Consider the following 9,817-nt stretch of genomic DNA (forward strand, 5'->3'; position numbering starts at 1 on the left):
GACCTTTAATGACCTTTAAAAATATGCGAATTATAAAAATGAAACCTTGCAAAATAGATCTTCTGCTTAAATGTAGTACAACAAAATGGTTTTTAGCTTCACAACTTTGCTCAATCCTGATTTATAAGGTTTTAAAGATATGCAAATGCAATAAATAAAAAAACAAACATTGATATGGCTTAAATTTCTACTCAAATAATAGAAATTGTATTTTCAGAACTAAAGCCAGAGAAAAAAACTGATGACCGAAAATTAAGGTAAAATGTTGTTTTATCAAAATTTCAATAGCTAGCCTATAGACCTGTCATGTAAGCAAATTTCAGGGCCCTCTAGAGGGAGAAGAAGTAGAGATAGGTACTTCAAAATACCTTCCCGGGACATACTTTAACCTGTAGACCCATCCCTGAAAGTTTCATTTTCCTAACCTAACCCTTTTTAAAGATAGCCGAAAGTAGATAAAGTAGAATTTTACTATCAAAGGTCAGGACCCTCTAGAGGGAGAAAGAGTGGAGGTGGGTACTTCAAAATATCTTCCCAGGACATACTTTAGCCTGTAGACCCATCCCTGAAAGTTTCATTTTTCCATGAACACTCGGTATTTTTTAATTCTGGAATTATTTCTTTCAAATTTTTAGCCAATTCTCCATTATCATATATTTAGAATGACACAAAATTATTTCATTACGCGAAATAAAATAACTTACTTTTGTTATGAGCTAAATCCTTTTAAAATACCTTCAGCGTCATACAGCCATTCAAAGCCAACTTGCAATACTATCAACGTTGATACGACTTTATTTGCGTATGCTTAGGTTGCGTGAAGTCGGTCAATTGTGTTTCATTTAATCGGAAGTAAAATCGATTGTGCGTTCCAAAGTTAATTATTGTTAATTATAATCACTTAGGCATATTGGATATTGTTATTTGCGGTCCAAAATACGACATGATAAAAAATAATTAATACATACTTTGTTTTATAAGTGCCGAAGAACTAAAATTCTAGCCTCTTTTGCTCATTATGAGCCTATAAGGGGTTGTATTATGCGATCATGAACTATTTTAGGATGAAGATAATGACAAATCATTATGGTTAATGCTAGTAGCGATACTACCTTCTCCAACTTATTATAGAATATATTCAAGGTCGTATCCAGGGTGGGGGATTAGGGGGTTTGACCCCCTGGAAATATTTGTCCGACTCGTAAAAACATAACAAAAATGAATATAAATATATTTTTGACGTATTTTTAAAGGTTTTTTGTACCCCCCTTCCCCCTGAAAAAATTGTTGATACGTTCTTGAATATATTTGTAGCTCTTTTTTCGTTTTGTTAGTAGCGCATCCTCGAAAGCGACGCCTTTGGTGTACTACCGTTTGTTTTGTCTCTGTATTTTTTGATAATAAATTATTATTACTACTACTACTAATGATAACTGACTTTTGGAACACCAACAGAAGAAGTGAATTCAGCCGGGATATAAATGACTTTTAGGCTATGTTGCCGATGAAATGTATTACTTTTTGTTTCTATATCTGACCAAGTAAACAACAGTAGTACGTCACATTTTTCTGTATTGTCGACGGCCTGTATGGAAAAGTATATATTAACTTTGTCTGTGAGGTATCTCAGTTGAGAATGACCCTTTCAATTCTTTTCTGATAAAATGGCTCAATTTTCTTTAAAACTAGAACTACTACTACTATACCACTACTAACAATTCACTGCAGCACCAAGCCACCTGAGGCCAGCACAGCTACGCATGCTCCTCCTCTATACCAATCTATTCAAAGCCTAAAACACCCGCCCATCCCTCTTTACACCCGCCCAGGAAGTTCCAATCCCTCTTAAACTTTTCTTTACAACATTTTCCCATCCCAACCGAGGACGTCCTGCTTTTCGTTTAGCCTTAGACGGTTGGCCAAAAAAGACAATTTTTGGCAATCTCTCATCCTTCATTGGCAGAACGTGCACTAGCCATCTCAACCTTTGTCTCATTTTAGCCCTAGAAAGCCGGATTGGACCAAACTTTTGGTACAGCCTACTATTTGAGATACGGTCAGTCAGTCGGGTACCCAAAAATATCCGTAAGCAAATTCTTTGGAAAACATCTAGCCAATCTTCCTCCGTTCTTCGGAGCGCCCAAGCATCAAAACCATACCTGACCACTGTCATCACTATATCTTCCAATATTCTAATCTTGGTTCGTAAACTTATCTCCCTATTCTTCCAACCTTTTTTAAACTGTAAAAAAAAACAACACCCTGGGCCTTGGCTATTCTACTTTTAACATCTTCACTACACCCGCCATCTTCGTTAATAGTACTACTTAGGCAAGTGAAGTTGTCCATTTAATGGATCCTTCTGTTACCCAACAGAAGGTTTAACAACGATTTAATATGGATCCAAAAGTCAGAGGAAGTGCAAAAAGGACGAATCGCAGGAAAGGGAAGACTGTAGTTAAAGAGTAGTTTTCAGTAGTTTTTGTAGTTTTCAGAGTTAAGGATGCAAGAATAGGTTTGAAAATTAAGGTTCAGGAGACCAATTTCTGGACACCGGGAATAAATCAAGATGAAGAGGGGATGTTGGGCAGCAAGAAGATCCGTCAAGTGAATAACTTGACAAACCTGGGTAGTATTACTAGTAAAGATGGTGGATGCAGTGAAGATGTTAAAAGTAATAGCCAAGACGCAGGGTGTGTTTTCACATATGAAAAACCTTTTCATCTTCACTTGTTCCTAGTTTTAGCGACTTGGTCTTATTAATATTAACTTTTAAAGCTATTCTTGCACCCTGAACTCGCAAAATCTCTAAAGGTTCATTCATAACGTAATTAACTGCGAAAACGGTAAAAAACCAAAACAAAGAAAACAACAAAAAACAATAAAAACAATACAAAAAAAAATAAATAAAAGAAATGGAATTAAAGCATATTTTCGTCGCACAAAAGCACAGGATAGTTATTTCTCTTTATCTTTTTCCTTACTTATGACTTTTCGTAGCCTGTGCACTAACGCATACATAGCAGGCAGCAATTGGCCTAGGATTTCTTTTGCGGTCCTATCAAATTTACAGAAGTATATGATAGTATAAAGTTGGGAGAGTGCCCAAGCGATTGTAAATTCTGAGAGCATGTCCTTTTCGAGGAGTGACTAGAAAAAGTTTTCTAAAAGAGAAGTGTTTTATAGAATAGCGATAAGCTTTAAACCTAAGACGAGTAGAAATGAAGTAACATAATAGTTCAAACCTAAAGCGACTACAAACTACTATCAATGAATGAATAACACCAAAAATGAACAAAACTTAAGACGAACAATCACATCAAACATAAAGATAACATATATTATTGTTATTATTTTTTTTTATCCACACTATACAATAGTATAGTAAATGGAGTAATGCACACAGAAAAACAACAAACAACAAAGAGAGAGAGAGAGAGAGAGAGAGGGAGAGAGAGAGAGAGAGAGAGAGAGAGAGAGAGACAGAGAAAAAACGACAGCTCACAATTGAAAAAAAACTGATAAAGAGGTGATATGGAGAAATACAAACGTATGTTGAATTTCAAAGCTTTCGGCACAGTATCTTCAGTTTTGTGTAATGTCAGAAACTAGAAATTTTTAACAAGAACCCGATCTTTTGTCCAAGGTGGAAGAAACAACAAAAATTAAAAAAAAACTAAAATATAATAACTAACCCGGATTCTTTTTAATATTTTTTTCTTAAAAAGGAGAAACGTTAAAGAAGCCAAAATAATAGAATGAGCGCAGAAACTTGTGTTTTACCAAAAACAAATTGTGTATTAAACAGACAAAAAAGCAGGAATTCTTTTGGAGGTGGACTCATAATGAAAAAAACTTGGAGGGGTAATGGTAATAAAAAAACACAAATTCCTTTAATTGTTTGAATAAGAAGTGCCCAGAAACTCAGGCAAATTAGTTTTCTTTCTGAGGGGAGGATGGCTCAGAGACCTATCCCCTGCGTGCATTCCTGTTTTGAGCGGTGTGTTTTACCTTTCATGTCAACAATGACAAAGATATATTTTGAGAAAGCTGTTTTAGTGAATATAACCGAAACATCCAGAAATAAGTCTCCAGGGGGGGGGGGGCAAATCCCCCTCGGGGGCTGCCTCGAGAACTAGAATGCATAAATATGCCAATGACCCAATCTTTGGTAGAAAAACTTTGTCATATTTCACATTGGTAAACTACAATCGTTCAAAGAGTCTTTTATTCTTTGCTAAACATCCTATTATTTGGGAAGGGGTCAAAAATTGAGCCTTTAGCAGCTCCATACCATCCCCTGCCATCCAACGCGAACTTTTTAGCAGTAAGGCATAGAATAGCGATAAGCGTTAAACCTAAGATGAGCAGAAATGAAGTAGGACAATAGTTCAAACATAAAGCGAATACAAATTACTATCAATGAATGAATGAAACCAAACTGAGCAGAACTTAAGACGAATAATCACATCAAACATAAAGATAACAAATATTATTGTTATTATTTTTTTATCCACACTATACAATAGCATACAGAAAAACAACAAACAACAAAGAGAGAGAGAGAAGGAGAAAAAAACAACAACTCACAATTGAAAAAAAAACTGATAAAGAGGTGATATGGAGAAATACAAGCGTATGTTGAATTTGAAAGCTTTTGGCCCAGTACATCCAGTTTTGTGTAATGTCAGGAACTTGAAATTTTTAACAAGAACCCGATTTTTTGTCCAAGGTAGAAGAAACTGCGAAAATTTACAAAAATCTAAAATATAATAACTAACCGGATTCTTTTTAATTCTTTTTTCCTAAAAAGGGGAAACATTAAAGAAGCCAAAATAATAGAATGAGCGCAGAAATGTGTGTTTTACCGAAAATGAATTGTGTATTAAACAGACAAAAAATCAGGAATTCTTTTCGATGAACACCAAACCACCTCAGGCGAATACAGTGGCACACGATCCTCCTCCTTCACTCTAATTTGTTCAAAGCTTAATTTTTTATCCCCTTCCATGAAGTTCCCGTTTCCTTTAAATCACCTCTTACTACCTGTTCACATTCCATTCGGGGACGACCTCCCCAGACAGATGGCTCCATATAGACGGCCTAAAAAGCACAATCTTTTGCCAATCTGTTATCCTTCATCCTAGCATTGGTCTAAAATCTTGGCTTTTCTTTCGGTATAACCCTGGGAATTGGGATCGAATTACATTTTTCTACGGCTTATTGTCTGAGATGCTGTCAGATAAATTTTACATGGGATTCTGTCTATTTGTTCCTGCAACTGTATGAAAACATTTTCCGAGTCACTATTATCTCTGTCAGTCACTTCTAGAGGGGTTTTGTCCAAACAACTAATGGTAGGGCGTGGGCGACGGAGGGATCACTGGACCGGTCTTACGATCAATCATGGATACTGAAAATTACTGCATGTTTTTGATTTAAACTAGGATCTACATGCCTACCTATCTGCTTGAAAAAAATGGCAGTAGTGTAGCTTGGACAAACTTGTTTTGTGTCAAGTCAAGACGCCCTATCATCTACTATTCCAATTTATCTACTCTAAGATCCAACTTTATCCATCTACTGAACTAAGTTTTTGAAAATTTGCGAAAAAAAGTGAAAGAAAGATTACTGACCAAATTTGTCGTACGTTTAGATCATTTTATAGCAGTAAGTCTAAATAATACTCCCCTAGATTCCCCCTAGTAGCTACTGAAATTTACTTCCTCTGTATTTTCTTTGACAAATACCCTTTTTTGGTATTTTCATTGAAAAAAATGCCCCTCCCCTTGGTTTTGGAAAACATTTCCACCCCCTAGATTTTTCTGAGTCTAGGTACCTGCAGATAATTCATTTATAACAGTGAACAGTTAAAAATGTGTACATAAAATCAGCAAAGCTAGGAGACATCAAGAAATAGGTTGAAGAATAACTGAAAAAAATTCTTACTTCAAGCCATGTTTTTATTTCTCCTGTCATAAAAAAAGGAAAAAAATCACCATAATAACAAAGATAGTCATTATAAATGAATGAAGGTTGACAGTTTACTATATATATATATATATATATATATATATATATATATATATATATATATATATATATATATATATATATATATATATATATATATATATATATATATATATATATATATATATATATATATATATATATATATATATATATATATATATATATATATATATATATATATATATATATATACTGATATTCATTCATGAAAGTCTTAGTAATTTTGGACTTATTAAAATAAAAAAAGAGAAAAAATCAAAATTTATTTTCTAAAGAAAGAAAAAGATCAAAATGGAGTTTTTTTAAGGCCAAACGAGAATACTGAAAAAACACACAAAGCGAATATTTCGAGGAGACAACTGCCTCTCTTCTTCAGCTCGAACCCAATAATATATTCAAGGAAAATTTCGAAGAAAAAAAAAACAAACGCGGAAAGTCAATGTGAAAAAAAAAATCAATGAAACACCCCCCTCCCCCCCCGAAAAAATTAAAAGATGAATAAAATTCAATAAAAGCCAAAAATTATAAGAACTAAAACCAAATACCTAACAACAAGCGAGTCATTCATCAATATCCGCGATTTGCACAAAATCCAAAATATTAGAACAGCCATCGGCGGATACTAGCGAACAACTGAGAAATAAAGAAAAACAATTCATTCACTCAATACAAAACGAACCAGCAATTAAATAAGTGGGGAAACTATGTCATCTGATTTCTGATTTTAATAATTACATTCTCGAATTTTAATAACTTTACTCAGAACAAACGTATTTTGTTTCGAGTAAAGTGCAAATTATATTCAAGTCTTTAGAAGGCACGGGGGAGGGGGAGGTCAAACCTTACTCCTCTTAGTTTCTAATTATTTTGAGTTTGAATTGCTTGTTTATTGTAACTTCTGTTTGTTTTGGGTTTCATTTATTTACTGGTAATTTTTGGTGCTTGTTTTAAAGCTGTAAAATCGTTTGACTGTATTTTCACTCATCTTTGGTTTAATGTAGCTCTTTACTTTTCTTTGAAAACATTAATTTATTGAAAAATTTTTTTCAAATTTTTTCAAATGTAATTGACATAATCTTTTTAATTGATTAAGAAATGAATATTTTTGATCTTTTCAATTTTGTCTTTTAAGAGTCTGGATTTTGACTTACAATTTCTATATTGGACGAAGTTTTGCAACAATTTTTAATAATAGTTGTTCTACAATGCCTTGGATAAATGAATACGGGAAAAAATGTTCAAATATAGGGGTTTAAAACCTGCATGATCTTTGGGGTTCCACCATAATATTCCTAGGTGTTACTAGGATATTCCGTATACGCGCTTTTGACAATCTGGATGTACTTCAACCCTTATTATTTAATTCAAAAACGGAAGCAGAAATAGTAATAGTAGTATCCTGAGAGTTTCAACTCAATACATTTAGCTCTTCTTTAAGTATTTCTGATACGTTCTTATTGACATCCAGAATGCACATAGTGGCTTTTGATTTAGTTTTAGAAAAGTATAAAACTTCTCCTGAAAGTGTCTACTTTATAACCCTCTTTCAGTACTAAGATATCCAACCTATGCCATTTTGACAACCCGGATGCACTTAGACAATTCTGATTTCGTTTATTAGTAAAAGGAGTAGTAGTAGCAGAGGTAGTAGCAGAGGTAGTAGCAAAAGTGGTAGCAATATCAGTAGCCTTGGAGATTTTTTATTGATTTAGGAAGTTTAGGTATTTCCTTAGATATTGTTGATGTGCGATTTTGACTACCTGCATGCACATAGTGTATTTTAATTTAGTTCAACACTGCACTCACTTTTTCCTGAAAGCTTTACCTATCACCCTTAGCATTAATAATAGTAGTAGTCGTAGTAGCAGAAGTAATAGGAGCATTTTGAGAGTAGTGGCGACAATTTTGTAAGGTGATTCTTATAGTATTTGGGTGATATAGTCATAGATGCCTTTATTCTCCCTTTATAGGGGAGATAAACTATGGCCCTAAGGTAATTGAACTTTGGTAGCGTGCCTTAGGCTATGACCAAACTAATGAGGCTTACCAGATGGGTATGTTCGAGGGACTAAATGTAGATTGTTGAGAGGTTGGCTATAACACAATACTTTTATTCAGTTAACATATAATAATACCAGATATATCTTTTCTACTGGGACTGGCTGTCCCAAGTAGACCACTAGTCTCGGAAAACTACAATAACATATAATAGGATACTTAGACACTTACAATGATCTGACAAGATTCCAAGGTATTTCTAAAAACCACAGACCCGAGGTCAGTCCGGCATAAAGTAAGTATCAGTCTCCCCCTTTCCATAAAATGTATCTTTTACACATTTTTATCAACCACACCTTCCTTTAACCAACCGAAGCAATAGCTAAGAAGTGATGATTTCTCAATTTCCCGTTAAGCAGAAACTTGGAAGGATATATTCTTATCTTAATAAAAAGTGGTATTTCTAAACTTTGTATTTGCGTCTTAATATATTTTTACTAAATTCATAATTAACTAAATTAGAAAGCTTTACCACAATACTCCTCATTTAAAGAAGAACTGTCCCAATTCTCAATATTTTACTTTTAAAACATCTGAATTTTGTTTACAGCTGCTATGCTGCCATCTTTGGGTCATTATGTGCATATATCTTCAATGGGTTTCCTTAGGGTCATGTTTCTGGTCCAATATAGGCCATGTTATTTTTTGTCGAAGGATTTCAATTTGAAATTCATCCTTGTTTCTCCTTTTCTCTGTCTCTAAGACTAAAAAATACTCTTTTTACTCTTTTCATATGCATCTTCTGTTTTAGCTTGACCCTAAGCGGCTTAAGTATTATAATAGTGGTTCTGCTTAAATTAGATTTAAAGTTATATTAAAAATGTATATAAATTATTTGAGTATAAATTTCTTTTCCATTACGATTGAATTTGTCTGTATGTTGTGGTTGACATACTGTTTATTTTTGGTTTTAGAAATGCCTTGGATAAATTACACATAACATTTTTGGGTTTTAACTTTTAACATATTTTTACAGCACAAAGCATTGCCATATATTTCAATTATATTAGCCATTTGGCCTAAGTAGTACATTCTCAAGGCCTAAAATAAGTTCTAATTTTGACTCGCTTTCTGAAGAACTTGTAGTAAAGTCTGTAGTACTACTATAGTTTCCAAAATATCTGTTTATCAAACATGGTTTGGTTTCTGATGGTATGAGATGTTAGTATCAGGATACGTTTGAAGTGGCTTCAAAATTTGTTATTTTCCAAAATGCGTCAAAAAATGATTGAAAAAAATGGATCCGAAAGGATATTACGAAAAATTTGATTTCCAAAAAAAAGCTAAGGCTGTATCTAAAATAAATATTCACATTAGAATACATATAAAGCATATTTTGTTACCTATATATAGTAAAAAGAAACACTCAAAATTTGCATATATCACTGCATTCTTTTTTTTAACAAAAGTTAATTAATTTTAATTACTTTCTCCTCTTTTTACTCTTAATATATAATTATCAATCACTGAACAGATTCTTTCACAATAAAAATATTTATACGTTGACTCGAAGTCAAACATTTATATATAACATTAAATCACTAGTTAAAACTTAAAGTAAATAAAAACATAGTATGTACATATAAGCATTGTGTATTAACTTAAACAGGTATTTTTTTTAGTCGCAAAACTAGATAGGATATTTAACTACTGGTTAAAACTTAAAGTATTTAAAAAATAAAACACGGTATAGACTAGCATTGGAATTAATTCCAATTAGTAT

The 9,817-nt window shown here is 33.0% G+C and overlaps 1 protein-coding gene across 1 annotated transcript in view; it reads right to left on the reverse strand.

Annotated features, from left to right (window-relative positions):
* Positions 1 to 813, reverse strand: part of LOC148944745 (transmembrane protein 14C-like) — a 40,325-nt gene extending 39,512 nt beyond the window's left edge. Inside the window, exon 1 of the mRNA XM_089100355.1 lies at positions 705 to 813. The gene's annotated coding sequence lies outside the window, so the exon portion shown is untranslated. The remainder of the gene's footprint in view (positions 1 to 704) is intronic.
* Positions 814 to 9,817: the final 9,004 nt, after the last annotated feature.

This window comes from Artemia sp. Qi Xiang Cuo, chromosome 14 (assembly GCF_049724085.1).
Source record: "Artemia sp. Qi Xiang Cuo chromosome 14, ASM4972408v1, whole genome shotgun sequence".
Classification (NCBI taxonomy): Eukaryota; Metazoa; Arthropoda; class Branchiopoda; order Anostraca; family Artemiidae; genus Artemia; species Artemia sp. Qi Xiang Cuo.